Source organism: Erithacus rubecula, assembly GCF_903797595.1.
Source record: "Erithacus rubecula genome assembly, chromosome: 1".
Lineage (NCBI taxonomy): Eukaryota > Metazoa > Chordata > Aves > Passeriformes > Muscicapidae > Erithacus > Erithacus rubecula.
Window position 1 is genome coordinate 47,035,105 of NC_136658.1, and position 17,886 is coordinate 47,052,990.

The 17,886-nt window shown below is 40.4% G+C and overlaps 1 protein-coding gene across 1 annotated transcript in view; it reads right to left on the bottom strand.

Moving 5' to 3' along the window:
• The window catches only part of UBAC2 (UBA domain containing 2), an 85,944-nt gene that overhangs the window by 48,547 nt on the left and 19,511 nt on the right, over positions 1 to 17,886 (bottom strand). The gene's annotated exons all lie outside the window — the stretch shown is intronic.

A 17,886-nucleotide genomic window follows, 5' to 3' on the forward strand; every position in this document is an offset into this window, starting at 1 on the left:
ACCTGGGACTCTTTCATGCTTCTCACATGAGAAGCTGACAAGTAGCAGTAGGTTCAAATAGCTTGCTTATTGTGAGGACATGACTGGAGTGTTTCTGAAAAACTGGATCTCTATTTGGAGGGTGAAGAACACATGTTCTTGAAAAAAACAACAGAGTATCTTCTATCTCTACACTTTGGAATGTCAGGCTAAGTGGTTGCTAAGAGGACTCCAGCTATGTGCAGCCCCAGTTCTAGTACTAACACTGCCTGTCCACTGCTGACATCTCTGTCAAATCTTACCTAATAGGAAATGTGACAGAGCATATAGGAAGTAAAAATCATGATAGTGGCCAAATTACATTTTGGCTGCCTCTGTCCAAGTCCAGAAAAGAAAGCTGGATAGATATCTACTGTCAAACACATGACCAAGTAAAGATGCACCATGTGAAAAATCCTGAAACACACACACTTCCAGCAGAAGAGCACCTAGTACCTTCATTTTTCTTTCACTAAGAACACAAAACTAAACAGCAATATTGGAAGTACCCTCAGCTGCCTTGGACCTCCAGGTATTGAAGACTAAGTGAAACTGGGGAGATAAAGAAGGCAGTCTCCTGTGGTTTACAATCCCAGCAGAAGAGGACAGGTATTGTCCAGGGGATTGCTGTCTGACTGTGTGGTCCGTGGCTCTGAAAGCTCTATAGAGGAAGAACCTGTAAGCAGCACGGTCATCTAGCAAAAGACAGTAACAGCAACTGCCTGAAGTTGTAAACATGCCACCACAAATAACACAGTTCTTGATAGTGACTCCTCTTAAATCAGCAAACTCATTACTGTAAAAAAACAAGAAGGTTTTGAACTCTTTTAAACAGATATTCCGCTTAAGACTAATATTGTTCTGAATTTTAAAAGCTTTTATTTTTAATAAAACAATGAGACGGCCTGCAACGTAGGAAAAAGAAATAGCATGCAGCTGAAGAGAAAGAGAAGAAAAGCTTTGCCTTATATGACCACTTTTGGAGGAACTGAAAAGCAGTGACATACTCTGTTCTCTTCTATCACCATGTCTGTGGTACAGAACAGGGGAACAACTGAAGATAAACTAAGGTTTGAATTCAGCAGCATCCCACTGTGCTGGCTCAATACAGAGCCAGTGTGTCAACAGACACACTAATTACTTGAAAAACAACAAATTCATCTGAGTACAATATTTCCTAATATAGTCTTGGCTAATCTGCAGCCTGAACACTAAGGCTGTGGTACAAAATAAATACAAAAAATTCTGCTAAGCTGCAACCCTTCTCAGAAGAAAAATGGAAATTACTTTTTGTGTAGTAAAAGCTAAGATATATTTCCTCTATTTTTTTCCCCTCAGAATACTCCCTTGGCTTCCTGCAATGTCTAACTTTGGACTTCCTGAGGGAGATGTCTCATCTTTGCACATGACAGTCCTCAATCAATGTTTTCTTCCATCACCCCGTCTGGTCCCTTTTTGAACTCAAATAAAATGTCTGTGACTGCAGTATTTTGCAGCAAGGAGTTGCACAGAATAACTACCCATGGTGTCTGGAACCATTTTTGTTCACTTGTGACACCTGTTAGTTTCATTTGAAGTTCCTTGCTTTTAGTACCAAAAATGAGTGAACATGGTGACTCCCTATTTACCCTGCCCACAATACTTGTAATTTTACAGACATCAAATCCCCTTCCTTCAAGTCATCTTGTCTCCTCTCCTGTGAATAGCCAGATAAATGCTGTTCACCACTTCATTCAAACTCCAAAGGAAGGAAAGAAGGCAAGTGTAAGTAAAAAGTAGGAATCCAGCTGTGTTTGAGCTATGTGGCAAAAGGGAACAGGGTATCTCTACACAAATGAGATCAACAGCATACTGATCTACTTTTCCTACCATATAAGCATAATGGTTCTCTAAACTAGGATCTTGCCACATGACTTACAAATTTGGATAACCTTGCTCCAAGGCACTAAATAAGGAAAAACTGGACCTCAAAGGGTTGGAAAAATGGACTCACATGAAACTCATGAAGCTCAGCAAGCCAAATGCAGAACCAAACTACAATAACCCCACACAACAGAGGAGGCTGGGCATGATCTGGTGAGAAAGCAGATTGGCAAAAAAGTCCGGGTTCCAGGTGGACAAGTTAAAGAGGAGTAAATAGTGTGACCTGATAGTGAAACCTGTTTGTGTGCAAAACTGTGTACAAAAAGAATCTTTCCCCTCCATTCAGTACTTGTGAGAATTTTGCACCAAGTTTTGGGTTTCCCAGTACAAGAAAGATATTTGGCATACTGGAACAAGCCCAGAAGACCGCCACCAAAAATGTGGAAGGGGCTTGCAGCACAAGTTACCAGAGGAGAGCCATATGGAAGTGAGATAGTTCAGACTGAGAGATGTTATTGTTATCTGCAACTGCCTAATGGGGAAGGATGCAGAAAAGATGGTAACACCCAGTAACAGCAAAAGTTGCATCAAGGAACAATTAAACATTAAGAAGCACTTTTTCATCATGAGGTTAGTCAGACATTAGGAAAGGCTGCACAGAAAGCCCTGGAAATATGTCCTTAGGGATACTCCAAACTTGATTTGACACAGCCCTGATGAAATTGGTACTTCCAGGGCTGGGCAACAATCCCCAGTGGCTTTTATTCTTTTATGACTAGCAAATTGGTCCAAGTTAGACAGGAAAGCAACATGAAACTCATTGGCCTTGCAGTAAAACCAGCAAATTACATAACTTCAAAATCTTCTGGTCTTGTCCTCTACCTATGCACTTATCAAAATGCTGTCATTAGCATCCTCCTAAAATAAAAGGTCAAGACTTGGCATAGATTTCTTTTAACAAAACTGCATTCATTTTTCCTCACTGCAAAAGTATGAATTTCTCCTCTTCCTCTTTTGTTTTCCTCAGTTGTGACAGATGTTGTGCAAAGGGCTAAACTAAAAAAAGAAAGTTTTGCACCTGTTGGAAGGCAGTAACATTGTGGTTTATCCTATCCCCTCCAGAAAAGTATGCATTCTCTTATACCATGCAAAAGGAGAGCTGTGTTCCTCCCTCTAATCAGCTAAGCTTAGCAGTTTCATCCTTCCTGTGGCAAATAACTTTCAAGGGAAGTTGTGGTTAGTTCAACTCCAAGATAGCCTACTTTAAATATAGAGATGCTGAAGACTGATTATTCTCAAGTCACCAGCCTGAAGAGCAGCCAGATAGTATTTTATTGGCAGCTACTAATACTAAGAGACTAACTACTAGGTATATTAGTAACACAACTCTGCAGTATGAAGTCTTCAGTACGCAACTGAAGATTCCTCACAAGTTATCAGACTATAAAGACAACTCTGGGTTGTCAATTTTTTTGTCTTTTAAAAAACCAATACAGTGTATTCCAAATGCCAGCTATTCAAAACAGCCTGAACACCCACCAGAACCTCAATTCATTCACTCAGATGGGAGCAAACCAACTATTGTAAGTGCACAAGGAATAGCTACCAGGATAATCAAATAATCTGAAATTACTGACATCATAGATTACATTGTATTAGTTTCATTAAGCAAAGGTATTTTGCACTTTAACTCCTTTTAAGTCAAAAACTAGAGCAGAAGCTCTAACATACTCAGATGCCAGCACCAAAACTAATGACCACAAACACCAGGGGTGACTGCAAGATGAGCAGCTCCCAACTCCAGGTACAGCCAGGGCACCTCTGCCCCTCCTTGCTGTTCTCCTGCACCATTTCAGCTGCTCAGCCAGCACTCACATTCTCAAGCCCTTGGTCACACCCAAGAGCCCGGGGAGAGCTGCCCACAGCTGGCAAACCTAGAGGCCAAGCTCATGGCTGAGAGCAACCAGCTGAGAACCATTGCAGATGGAGAGAGCCAAATGCCTCCTCATGTCTGAACTGCCTCCACAAAAGGTCTCTCTGTATTTCCTCCACTGCATGAGAAAGCTGAACTTGGAAAAATTAATTCCTCTGGCTACAGCACTGCCTTCCTAATAGTGTGGTTGCTGGTGGTATGGAGGCACTTAACTGTACAGCTCAGTGTCTCTATTCAAGCAGTCAAGCACGACTGCCATCACAACACCCTTGCAGCACTTCTTATGCTGCAGCTTGCAAATTCCTGCTGAAATTAAACATTAATGATAACATATTTTAACTACTGATATAGTCCAGATAAGGTCTTCACAACACACACACCAAAAAAAAAAAAAAAAAAAAAAAAAAAAAAAAAAAAAAAAAAAAAAAATTCTCAGAAATCTGATTCTAATGCTGCTTCACAAAGTGCCACTTTCTAGTCCCAAACAAAAACAGGAAACAAGTGTGCCTCAGTGGCCGCAGACGCGCCAGTAGAAAAAGGCTTTGCTACTCTCTTTTCAGAGTATTACTCAACTTTGTAAATGTGTCAAAAAAAGGTCTAAGCGACTAAGAACTATGACTTATACTCCATTTCATCTGATGATAAAACACAATTGCTCACAGCAGGATTACTCCATATGTAGGATGCTGCCAGCACTGGCCTGGGAAAAATGTCAGGGTGTACCAGCAATACACACCAAGAACAGCAGAGCACCTCAGAATTACAAAGACAATTTTATTTTAGTTAAATGACCTTTGGTAAGAAAAATACTTCTTCAATTGATAAGAAAACATAAAATCAGCTGTATTTTGAACTAAAATCTTGTCAGTTACAGAAATAACCTTATAAATAATGACTTACCTACTGTAGCAGACAGCAGTGGATTACTATTTTGTGAAGAGGCAGTGACCCACATAACTACCAGCATAGATACAGGCCTCTGTATTGTGTGTACTGCATGATCACTACTTCAACAAGCTGCACCTAATCAGTAGTATAATTAATCACTATATGCACAGTCAGTACATAATTACCCAATGTGTAATCAATGCATACTTAAAATTAAGTATATGTGTATAATGTAATGTCTCATTCATATGAATTATTATATGCAACAGTTTTGTGACTGCAACTTTATTAATGATATAAGAGTGTATATTGCTCAAGGGGGTCTTGAAAGCTATGTCCTTACTCCCTGCTGGGTTCTGTCAGTGCCTGATCAGTCAGAAGACCCTGGAGGCACACACGTGATGTCAGAGTGGATGAGCCTCACCACAGATGGGATCTGCACTGTGTGCTGCTCCTGACCCGAGGCCCGGCCAGTGCTGTAACACCTCATTGTTCTCAGCACTGGGAAAGATGTAGGATTTCATAACTTGCTGTCGGCTTTTATGGGCTATTAATGAACAGTTATCTGCCTTGCAAGTGTTTGTGCCTTTCTTACAAGGATCCAGTACTTTCCTTGGTCAAAAGACCTTCTCCATATTTTATTTATCACCTTTCCAACCGTGAATACCAGGAGGATAAGGGACTCGCTGTAATTCTTTTTCTCTAAAGAGTATTCTATCAAAAAGACTAAAGCCACTAAGTTAAAAAATTGAAATAAATTAATTTTTGTTACGAGCAAAATGAAAAAACAAACTAATGACAAGACTTTGTGGGGAATAAAAAAGGAATAAAAACATAAGCAAATTACTAGTCATGGAAAACCAAACAGTGAGCAATCTTGAAATCTGTGAGAAAGAATCAAGCAGTGCTTCCTCTGAGAAAAACTGTGATCAGTGTAAGCAGTGATTTTAATAAAACAAGAAATTATAATAAGAATTTGAAAAAATTCCCATCTTTCATGGTGTGGGGATGGTAAAAAACACAGGAAAATGAAACCACCAATTAATGCTACACAAATTAGGGGAAAAAATGGCTAAAATGTTAATGATTCCTGTGCTTCCTATTAAGGGCTTAAATGTTGGTGTAAAAAAAAATTCACAAACACCTCAGAAGCTAAATAAACTTTTGTTTTATTTATTCAAAAGAAACTGGTGAAACAAAAAGCTCCCTAAATATAAAAATTTAGATCTTACTATTTCAGAAGTCTTATCTGTGCTTCCTAAAAACTTCCACTTGGTGGTCTTTGGTATATAACATCAAACAAATTGAATACTTTCACAAGTATTTAATATGAAATACCACAATTTGCTCTCCCCACTTGGTTTCAGTTTTAAGATTTCAATGTCAGCAAAGACTGACAGCAGAGTGGTTAAAATTCTATTCAAAGTAATATTATCCACTCTTAATATAAACCTTCCTCTTACAAAAACTGTCAGTATGGAGAAACAATTTCTGACTGAAATTTCAGGTTTTTCTTTTAAGACTATTATTGCAGAAAAAGCAATGTCTGCTTTTGTTAAGGTTTTGTTGAAACACAAAAGATAGCAATTTCTCTTTCTTTCAATTTTTTTTTAAATAAGTTCACAATGTTGGGACTTTGTGCAACTCTCAGTAGGAGCATTCTCCCTCTGGCCAACTCAACCCAAACTTCATTAGCATTTCTGTTTGCTCACACATAACAATGACTCACCAAAGCACATTTCTCTCTAATCTGCTACCCTGATTTTAACAGACAAATACCAAATCACTCAGAGAGATGCAATATCACAATATACCTTTTGTGGAGTTTCTTCATAACAACTACTGCTTCTAATAGCCCTTGTCCAAAATTATCCAGTGCAGAAATCCAATTACAGCTCATTTATCTTCAAAAAGAGTTAAGACAGCTGGCATTATTTAGCCAGGTTGGCAGAGACACATGTAATGTTTACCTCCATAAGCTGTTTACAGAGTACTGACCACTGAGATTAACCCTGCTACAGGGCAGGCCAGTTTCCAATCGGGATAATTAGTACTCAGATCTCTAACAATGCTTGGTACTTTCCACTTAACGGAAGCAACTAAACAGTAAGTGTGAAAGTGCTAAGTGCCTGCAATTACAAATGCTACTCGATACTCTGAACTTTAAAAGCACAGCTCATTCAGGGAAGCCCTTCAAAGAGGTATCATCTTGCTTCCAGACATATTCCATCATTGGTAACATTTTTTTACTTTATGTCAAATTACTTCCCACTGCTTTCATCCTCTAAATACTATTACTGAACATGAGTGTGCCTATCTTAGAGGTGTAGATCTGAGAGGTGCAGTAGATAGATTTCACATCCCAACTGCAAGGCAGAGGTAAGTGTCTTAACTACTGTTAAAATGGAACACTGCCACATTTCAAGACCACCCTTAAAATCCTCAGCAAATCTTGACACCACTTAAAAAGCACCTGAATATGCATTTGTTATTATATCTGATATCTTCAATGGCACAACTTTGCATACAGCAGAGTTTCTGGATGAAAATGACTTCTCTTACAATTACTAAAATCAGCGTTTGTGATACACCACAGAGAACCCCAGGTTAGAGGTTATGGTCTTCGGCCTCATTTACCCTCATTCTCTGTCAGGGGGTTACTGACTCTGCAGCAATGCTTGCCTTAACCTCAGACACTCCAAGGTGGAGTGATATCATCAACTGTGAATCTTGTGGTACAGAGCAATGGGAAGAGAAAGTCCTATTCTACCTTCCAGCTATGTGTTTCCACCACTTTCCTTGCTCTGGTGTTGGTATGCATCCACCCCAGAAGTGAGCAAGTTTAAACATCTAAACTGGTGGGAAATGATCCCAGATAAAACATAAGTGTATATATGTTTCATTTTCAAACATTATCTCTTGATAACCACTGCCTGTAAGAAGTCAGATGACTCGTGCTGCAAGTGGTAGATGGGAAAGTACAGGAGAGAGTCAATTGGTTGCTCTGTAAGCAGCAGCCTACACTTCAACCACTCAGCCCTGTTACAAAACCACCTTCAGCAGGTGAAACCGAGCCACATGTGCTTTTTCTTGCTGCCTCCTGTGCAAGGCATTGGCAGAGGAGTGGAGAACATGGCTGGGAACCACGGTTATGGTTTGAACGAGTACCACTTTTCCATCAGTTGAATGCAAGTCAGAGCCTTCAGTTCAGGTGTCTTAGACTCCCTAACACTCACCAAGTGTCACTTTGCATTTGATGTGGGTATTTTTTGTCTATCATTGCTCTGTCTCTTCTGCCCCACATGTTAAGATCTTCCTATTTCCCTCACGAGTTGAAATACATTTTCTGGACCTATCCCCTTACTTTTTCAGCTCTTTTCACAATCACTCCTATATTAAATAGGAATTACTTTAAATGAGTCCCTTCTCTACATATTTGGTGCAAGATTTTTTATTTATTTTATTTTTTTAATAGGATAAATCAGTCACAGTCTGGAAATGGATTACTTAAGCACTTAAGGACAAAGATATTCCAGTTTAATGCCACAAATGCCAACTCCCGTCTTCTCCCCTGTTGGTTGAACACAATGTGGAAGGAATAAAACACACCCTATCTTTCCCATTTGCTTATCTCAAACTTCTGACACACAGAAGGAGGTCACAAATAGATGTGAAGATAGAGATATGCATACAGATAGTACATCCCTATCTCCAGTTATAAGTAAGAAGTCCTTTTATTCCTTTGAATGAATATTTGCAGAAACATTCACTGGGATTATTGCAAACACTCACTTCTCTTAAACACAGCCCAAAAAAAGTTACTTGAAGAAGGAAGACAGTGATTTCACTGTGGGGCCCCAGCCTTGTGTTTGCCTCAAGCTTCCTTGTCACGTCACATTCTGCTGTTTACTACAACAGTCTGTACAGAGACAGTTATTGCACTGAAGAAGCAAGCAACACTCCTGAACAACCTTTAGAAATATAAAAAGAAAAAAGTACTTGATGTTCAGGCAGAAAAGAAATGCCCCAGTTCTAAAAAAAGAAGGGCAGGTTGATTTTCTGACAAGTGATAGAGGAATGTGGGATGAATTCTGAGGATAATCTTAGAAAAAGAAAAGAGGAAAAGCACAGGATATTCTACTGTTTCAGCCACACAGGCTTCTGTCTTCTTTCAAACTTGTGGCAGAGCACACGACCAAAACACTATCAACGGGTGAAAAAAGCTGGTGACCACGGGCTCAAAGAGCTGTAATGTGAACAAAGACTGCATCAAACATCTCACTAAGAAAAAGGATCATTAAGTGAAGGTAAAAGAAAACCACCTCTCATCAAGCCCTTGCTAAACTCCCTGGTGACAAGAAATAGAAAAGCTCTCCACAGAAAAGCACAGAGATTACTGCTGAGTATCCCTTTATGGAACTGATTTTATTTTCTTAAGTGTACAGGACACAAATAAAAAGGTAAAAAAAGTTTTAAAATTGAGATAGTTTGTCTCAGACCAATAGGAAATCAGCTCATTTACAAACTGCAAGGGAGTAAGTGCTTCTTCTTGACTGTTTCTTACTAAAGGATTTAGAGGACATACTTTACCAAGGCCAAAAGCTATCCACAGGCCAGAAAAAAATGAAAGAAAGCAAAGAAGTAGATGTGGTGTGACTGCATTGTTAGCTCAGATAGTCCTGAACAAAAGCTCCCTCTCAGATGGAATGTTGTCATCACAACTAACTAATCTACATCCTGACCAATCTCTCTGCATTGTCAGAAAACTGGAAAAGATGTCCACATGCCTGACTGGCTGCAGAACAGAGGAAAACATTTTCAAAACAGCCCTGAGAAACCCTCCCAGATTTCCTGCTCATGACACACCCAACTTAAAATCCCACTGAATAATTTATCAACACATAAAGTCAGTTCCACCAAATGATTGATATCCCTAACCAAAGCAGGGATACACACCTGTGTAATACACCATGGTACTATCAGCTTTGAGTAAGCTGAACCTAGATAGACAAAGGGATCACCCAGCCTGAAGCTGCTGCCTAGCTGATATACAGATAGGGAAACTATAGGCACAAGTCTCTGATTCTCAAAGGATGTCAGAGAAGCTTCCTGGTTCAGGCCACAGAAATCTGAGACACCATACCTGGTAATGGTGACAATAGGCTATAATCCCAAGGGCAGTGGTATTACTACCACTGCACACTCTCTCTCTCAAACTATGCCGTGTGCAAGGCAAGCACTGAGCAAAGCATCACATATGGACACGCTGCCAAGGGGCTCCCTGAAGGTGCTCACACACAGAGGGATGTGAGGCTACACACACCAGCCTCCGGGCTTCTATGGGGGACAGCCAAGCCTTTTGTAATCTTTCTGAATCTAAAGAGAGCTGTCTAGTAGAGCTTAAGAATCTTGACACTTACTCTGGTAAACTGCAATTTCTGAGGCACTCTACTGAATCAAAAAGAGTGGCAACTTCATTGAAGATAAGCACCTACTTCAAGAGGCCCTTCAGACACATATGACCTCAGAAGTGAAACCTTATACTGGGAAGGATCCAACTTGTAATGCAGATTAGTTTTCAACTCTGAATCTAATATATATTTTTTTATTCTGCAAACTTCTTGCCTTAGAGAAAACACATTTGATAAGTACTAATCCAAGACCCTGGAATGTTACACACCTGAATTTCAAGGGTTACGATTTCATCGACTTGCTTTTCAACATTATTAGTTTCATAGCTGCTCTTCTTCACCCGAGAAATTTTTCCAAAACATGCACATGCTACCTGAACTTAGGGCTCCCATAACTTCACCTGTTGAATATCTGGAGTAAAGGAAGTGCAGAGGGGCACCTGGGTAGCATCAGTCAGAATCCTTTGCACTAACAAGTCTGACTACATGACAACTGCCTGTGCTGGGGAGGTGGGCACCACAGATGGATGAGAGCTGTGGCCTTTCCTACAATATCCTGATAGCTGATCCTCTACCGCACTATGAGCTCCAACAATTCAGCACAGAAACCCTGCTTCTCTCCATCCTACAGATCCCATAAACGGCCCAGATCAACCAGTCCACACCTCAGTTTGTGATGGGATGAAGAGGGTCTTCACCCCCAGCTCCCATTTGATACAAGCACTAAATCATCTTATCAGGATCTGTATTTAGCATAATGCTTGAGCAGAGTGGAGCCAAAGGATGGCAATTAATGTTGACCTACATGGCAAAGCACACAACCTATTTTTGCCTCATTTATTATGACCTATTTTCATGGTAGAGACAATAAGCTAGAGCTAAATACAGAATGTGACTCATATATCCCCTGTTCAATATTTTAAGTGTAATTTTGTAGAACAGTTGAGTTATTGGCTACTCCTCAGTCCTCTTCTACTGTAAATATTACTGGTAAATGTTGTGCAATTTTTTTGGCCGAGACATTTTTTTAACTACTTTTGTATTCTTGGTAAAAAAAAATCAAATTTCTTCTAACCACATTATGATGAGGATATTGTAACAGACATCATAATTTTCAAAGGCTGAAGACTAGTAAAGGGAGGTTTAAATGCTTATCTTATTCACACAGTTTGGCTTACTTCACAATATTTGAACATTAAAATGCTTCCCACCACTTTAGGGCTTTTTGGTCACGAGACCATTCACACCTCCTTGTGATTCATGGCTGTAGTTAGACTTTTCCAGTGAGTAAGTATTGTAAGGCACAAATTGCTGGCAGGAAACTCTTTAGCTTGTTCATGACAAAACAGAAACAAAATAGAAAAGCTGCAGCAGAGAAGTGATTTCTTTGCAAAACAAACTTCCCCCTTAAGACCACCATATAACCATTTTTCTCAACTACAGACCAAGGTATTTGAAGCAAAGTGATGACTAAACAAAAGGAGAGTATTCGGTAAGCATAAAATAAAAGCAAAGAGGAAATTTTAAAATATCTTGTTACTTATACAGAAAGTCTTCAAGGTCATTTAACTCTGAAAAGGAAACATTTTTATTTCTAAATTCTTTAGCAAAACAACTGCAGTACTTTTTTTACTAACAGAACACACTGTCTTCTGTTTCATGCACATCTGCTTTTGTGAAGTTACTTCACTACCCTCCTCATCAGTCCTAGGAGAGCAATCAGACCAATACTCTCTATTTTGCAAAAGGCTACAACAGGCAGAGTATCTCCTCACACTAATGATGTCTCCAATCACTCTGAAGAACTATTCATTAATTTTTCTTCCTTCTTTCTCCACTGCAATCAAATAACTAACTGCTCTACAAATACAGGGGGAAGGAAGATATAGAACATCAGTGGAATAGAAGTGCTTCCTTCTGTGATGGAGGAGGATAAAAATTATATGGAAGGATATCAGATCCTAAATCAAAAATGTAGCAATCCGTGCTCGTAGCAGAACTTCTACAGACAGGAGACAAGTGATGTTTCTAGGATGCAATGACTCCTTTAAGCTTGCTTTCCTTCAGATCAAATGACAGAGGGCACTGCAGTGAGCCAATTTGCAAACAATAGCTGAAATGATAACTTGAACAGAATTGTTTGGCACAGGCATCTACAATTAGATGCAGGATTTCCTTTTAAATTCCAAAGGGACTTCCACATCCCTGTCTTTCTTTACTATGGCTGAACATGAGGAACAAACAAGGTGTTCCTAACTCCGGAAAGAGGAAGAGAAGAGAGGGGAAAAAAACCCTCAAGCTGCCAGTAAAGACAGAAAGAAAAGTTGATGATGCCCACGTGGACTGAAAATAACTTTCAAGGGTTAACTGATAAGCTGAAAAGGAGACCCCTACTCCCACATAGGAAAGAAGGCATTGTTTATTCTCATGAAATAATTTAATCATAAAACTTTCAGAACACTCCCTCTGAAAAATGGAATGCTGAGCAAAGAAAGTCGTTGTTATTGTGTCTTATTTTGATAAAGACATATTGGACAAATAAAACAACAAAATCAGGAAGAGGGTTGCTTAAAAAACACAGTTTCTCAATTTCTGAGTATTTTTCCTTGTGCTATATAACAAAACCAAAAGAAGAAAGGTAAATGTTGTTTCCAGTCTTTCTTCTCTTCCTCCACTAAGTGTCTTCCAATTCTTCACTTTTTCAGGGTAAATTCAAAGTATGCACAGTAAGAAAGTCTTTGCTACAACTCATTCTGAGAATTGCATCTTAACGTGCAAAGAGAAATGTGAAGGGAAAACCTGTACAATATGTAACTATTTGAGCAATAACCAAATAAAACCAACTACAGGAACAATCACAGCTTCCATGTCACATGGTATGTCCCTTCCATAGGAGAGACAAAGTGGCTTTCACTCTTTATAATCAGTTTTCGTGAAAAACTGACTGAGTAGTGCAGGTGTGTAAAGAATGAATCCATCAGCCATTTCTGCTGTTCCAGAGACGAGTTGCTATGCTTGCTAAAGATCCACAGATGGCAGCATTGATGCAGTAATTAGTCCACACCACAGCAGAGGTCAAAACCATTTCACCCAACTGTTTCTTATTTGAGGCTAAACTCCATTTTCCAGAGTCAGAGATCTTAGCACCAGGCAGTACAAGCACTGGGCCAGGAACTGTCAGGCAGTAAAGAGAAGCCTGATCCAGGATCACTACTACAGGACACTGTGTCAATCACTCACTCAGTAACTGTGACAGGTTAGGCCCCATTACCTTGGAAATAAACTACATCACCTAGACAGTAATGAGTGCTGTGAACCATGGGCCACTGGTACAGTTCTTACGGTTACCTCAATATGCCGCTAAATTTAAAAGAAGAAGGAATACAGAGATGTCCAACATCCTGCCACCTTTACTGCCCTTTCTTCTCTCACTGCTCCTTGTCCAAAACAAGCTTTGCACTCCCTCTCATTTCTGCTGTTTGGGTAAGTGATATGAATTTGGTGGCTCCGATCATCACACAGCACATGGCTCCGTTACAAGCAAATGAAGGCATGTCCCAGATGTTCAAAGTCTAAAATAAAAAAGCATTGACAGGCAGTATGATTTGGAGACAAAGAATGAAAATGGCAGAGAATACAGAATACACAAGTCCCAGTTCAATTTCACTGCTCCATCCTATCTTAAAGGCACCTTTACCAACACAATATCTACATAAGGAAAACAGCTGCTTAAATTATTGAAATTCAGATTTATGCCCTGACTTACTCTCCTAGGGCTCTTGTCATGACAAAACTCAGGATTCCCAGCTCCTTCCCTTTAATGTGCGTGTGTGTGTGTGTAAAATAGACACAATTTTTGCAGCTGAACAGTTGGTTGGGAAATACAGTCCTCTGACTGGACCTGGCTCCACACCTGAAAAGGCAGTGACTCTGAAACACCTGCTTGCAGCCAGCTCTGCTGTCCACCAGAGCCAGCTCAGAGCACAAGCTGGCCTTGTCCTGGAGCTCTGGTGCACTAAGCACACTCACACTCAGCTGCTCTTTCATTCCCTCCAAGGACAGTGCTGAGTCTGCCCAGCAGAGCTCCTAAACAGCCAGATTCACTGCTGTGCAGCAGGCACTGGGCTGCTTTGTCCCAGCCTGATTATACCAGCCCCTTTATCATCCCTCTTATGTCACCTCAACTACACCACAGTACACCAAGCTTTACAATGCCAGCACACTGCTGCTTGTTCATCTCTGCCAGGGACAGGTGACACAGGCAGAACAGCATTGGAAGACTGTCACTTCCACAAAGCAAGCTACCTGTCAGGGCAGGGCAACACACTGCAAGGCACCCTTGAATCTGAAGTGCTTATTCTAATTTCACATAGCCCACTCTCACTTCAGGTACTTTTGATTAAGCCCTTCACTGGTCTGCTAAAGTCCATCTAGCAATTTTTAATTGTTTAATTTCTGATACTTGGCCTAGTTACTGACAGAGCTTGTCCAAACTCCTGAACTCTGAAGGAGTCAGGACAACTTTCCCTACTCCTGCACTTTACTTCATCAAAGGAATCTGAGTACATGCAGCTCCAAATAAAGACATTTCTTTTGAAACACTATTCCTGAGGGGCATATCAAGTTTCAGAAGAATACTTCTTGTGCACCTGAGACCTTTAGGAGCAGTTTAATAGTAAAAACATCACATGCTACATACTTAGTAAGGAAAGAATATTGGAAAAAAACTCTCCTAGACATTTCCAAACTGGAACAACAAATTAGTCTCTGTCAATACAGATTTTAAAAAAGAAAATAAGAAAGTTGAAACTCATGCAGGTTTTAAAAAACTACAAAATATCTGTCATGATAAATGTGTACTTCCTGAATTAAAAAAGCTGCTTCCCAACAAAACAGACCACAGGAAGGCAGAGCAGACCCAGCAGTTTAAGAAATTTGCCAAAGGCAATGTGGGTTCATCAACATGCACAGAGCTATGTTGGTATTTGCCATTAACTAATACTAGACTATGGGCATTCTGAGATTGCTAGTGTGTAAAAGACCACTGCTTCTAGTCCAACACCCCACTTTCATAGACATCTCAGAGATGCAACTTTCATTTTAATAGATTTCTAAAGTATTGTTTCTTTTAAAGGCTGATTGACAGTGATAAACAGATGAACTACAGGTCAGATTCACTGTATATTTTTAAGCTATTTAGTGGCACAGGGTGCGTCCTGGCTGTTATGAAAGATGGTCCAGGGGGGTAGGGGATGGGTGGAGGGATAGGAAAAAAACCAAATGAACCCAGGAGAAACATGGAATGTAGGTTACTTTTTTTAAGAGAAAAAACAAGAGCTCCTTCCTCAAACCATACGATGTACTAGCAAAACAGGGAAGAGAAAGCAAAATATAACAGTATATAAGACATGTCAGGTACAGCTAACTAGGCTGCAGCTCTCTTAAACTGCTCCCTTTTCCATCCTTTCAGCTCTGCTGCACACTGCATTTATACCTCCTCAGACAGACAAGTGGGAGAAGAGGGACAGCTATGCCTTAAGGCAGTCTCTGAGTAACACACATGGCAAAACTAGAAACAACTGCAATAACTATGCATTCAGTGCCATGACAAGTTTAACCAGTAGTTTATTCTTAAGTATTCACTACAGTGAACACAGTATGGGAATAAAAAATGACGCCAGTTTTCATCAAGGTTGAGAACAGTAACCCAAAACTGCATGTGAACTCACCCACAACAGCAAGCTGGTAAGGTAACAAACTGACATGGGAGAGTTGCTTCTTGCAGCACTGGTGCAGTGAACCATGCAACAAGCTTCAGTTCTTTCTTTTCAGTAGATCCAAAAGGTGCAAAGTTTGAAAGGACAAGAACTCAAGACAGCTCCCTACCAAACCGAGGCAGAGAGTAGTTGTTCTACCCCACTGTGTGCAGAACTTCTCTGTATCAGCTGGACAAAGCTTACATTACACAGTAAGTGAACAGGAAAAACAGACTTTTCTGTACCATGACTAAAGCACTGAAAGACCCATCAGCATATTAACTCTGCAAAAGCAACAACATGAAGGCAGTCTCTTCAGTGCTGCACTTCGAGGTTGTTGCAAGCTCATTTCTTCTGAGGCTTACTGCCAGCTAGTGAAGGCACCATAACAGACCACATGCACTTTGCCTTATCCTCAGACAGGAAGTACATTGTCTTAGCTTTTAACTACTTAAAACCAGCTTAAGCATAGCATAATGCATCTACAATTACCTTGTCTACTGCTCGAACTTCAGAATAGCAGAAGAGTACCCTAGATGGAACTGAGCATTTAATTCAGTAGAAGCTGAAGCAGAGGAAGTGCTCACCCATCTCAGGGAAACCAAGGCAAGGCACACATTTCTAGCTGATAAAACAGCAAAGGAAACAAAAATAGAGCCAGGTGCTTCCTACAGCAGAAACCAAAGTAACAGGGGAATGTGGCACTGCAGAGCAGCCCATTGCCTCTCACAAACCACAGGCAGTGCAACTTTTGACTTGGGTGTGCACCTCCAAATGCTTATCACCCTGCAGCTGCAGCCAGCTGAGCTCCTAGACAAGGAGTATGCATGCAACTGCTGGTACTGCAAACACCTTTTTTCAGCCTACTGCTGCCAAACAGAGCTACCTCCTCATGCCTGGGGGGAAGGCCTGCCAGCCTACAAACAGCAGAGAGGTTCGGCTGCCTCTTCTCCACCAGAAGAGCTGTGAAAAGCCTGAGTGAAAGCACAGCACAGACTGACATGCTGCAGCAAACCAGACAGATGGCCAACCTGCCAACAAACTCAACTGGGCTGCTGTTAGTCTGTTGGATTTGATTCCAGCTGCCCTCACAAGGCATGACCTCCCCTGCAGGCCACTCTCCAGACAAAATGACAGCTACAAGAGGTCACACTTCCCACCCTCCCCCAAGGAGACAACACGCCAAGAGACAACTCGCAGCGTAGAGGCTCTCTGATCCCAAACTCAGCATCTGCCCATTTTCCATTAAATCCAGAAAAGCACTTTTGTACTTCCTCTTTTGCTAAGGGAAGCACTGGCTGTCCACTTGTTCTGGCATACTCACAGTGCAGTTCAGCTTGGAAGGTGCCTCCACGCTTCTGTGTTTTTTCCCAAAATAAAGTACTCTTGCCTAGAAGAGTTCAAAAGTTGAGTTCTTCTCTTCCAGAAGATACACATATGGACTGAATTTCACTGAACAGCTGAAAACAGTGCTTTGTTCCGCTGAAGCATGCTCTGGAATTGCTTTACTAATGATAAAGCCACTGAAGGGTTTTCAGCACTGGTTATTCCTTTTAAGATACTCCTTAGTCCTAAAATATTAAGCACTTTTAAATAGATTTATCTTTTTCTAGGGTGATCTGGGTAGGATTTACAGCTCACTGCATTTAAAAGGTTTTTGGAATGATCACAAAAAAAGTAAGTTTCATATTAGTTCACCTAAACAGGAAAAAATGAAACATTTAAAGGTAACCTACACACCAAAAATCATATCCAGGTCCTTCTCTCTAATTACTTTAACCATCACACTGACCTTGCAGACACCTACAAACCCATTTAGCTGAGATAAATTCCTACATTAATTTTACAGTCACTGAAGAAAGATCTTTCCACAAACAAACCTGACTCTGGCTATTTCTGATCTGCAGAACTTTGTTGCTTCTGGCACCAAGTGAACATCCTGGCAAATTCTTGATGACATGTCAGGAGGAGACCAAAACATTATTGCTCCCCTACTCAACACACAGCTCTCTGCTAT